The sequence below is a fragment of the Odontomachus brunneus genome, unplaced genomic scaffold (genome assembly GCF_010583005.1).
Source record: "Odontomachus brunneus isolate Ranch 3 - 2012 unplaced genomic scaffold, Obru_v1 Obru_scaffold_090, whole genome shotgun sequence".
Taxonomy (NCBI): domain Eukaryota; kingdom Metazoa; phylum Arthropoda; class Insecta; order Hymenoptera; family Formicidae; genus Odontomachus; species Odontomachus brunneus.
The window spans coordinates 1,157,389-1,157,797 of NW_022639540.1; the positions used below are offsets into that span (position 1 = coordinate 1,157,389).

Consider the following 409-nt stretch of genomic DNA (forward strand, 5'->3'; position numbering starts at 1 on the left):
TTTTCTTGAAATTCCATGTCCAATTGAGATGCCGTTAAGGCTCCTGGGGAGTCGCATCATCCATCTCTTTTTAATGACGTCAGAAGCGAGAAAACGCATGCTAAAAATTCCTGCAAAATACGTCGAGATAAACAGATATATCCACAAAACGACATTTGCGATCGATTAAGTACACCTCTAAAATACTCCGTACACTTTTCTTTTGTTCTAACAATCAACAGATAATTATAAAATAAATGTGACGTGCAATCGTCTTTTCTAACCTAATTTCCTCATTATCTTGTCATATTAATTTTCCGATTATCTATTGATTTTTAGAACAAAAGGAAAGTGTACGGAGTATTTTAGAGATGTACTTAATCGATCGCAAATGTCGTTTTGTGGATATATCTGTTTATCTCGACGTATT

General features: G+C 34.2%; 1 protein-coding gene across 2 annotated transcripts in view; it reads left to right on the forward strand.

The window, feature by feature from the left end:
* Window positions 1–409, forward strand: part of LOC116848132 (NF-kappa-B-repressing factor) — a 6,517-nt gene that overhangs the window by 2,825 nt on the left and 3,283 nt on the right. The gene's annotated exons all lie outside the window — the stretch shown is intronic.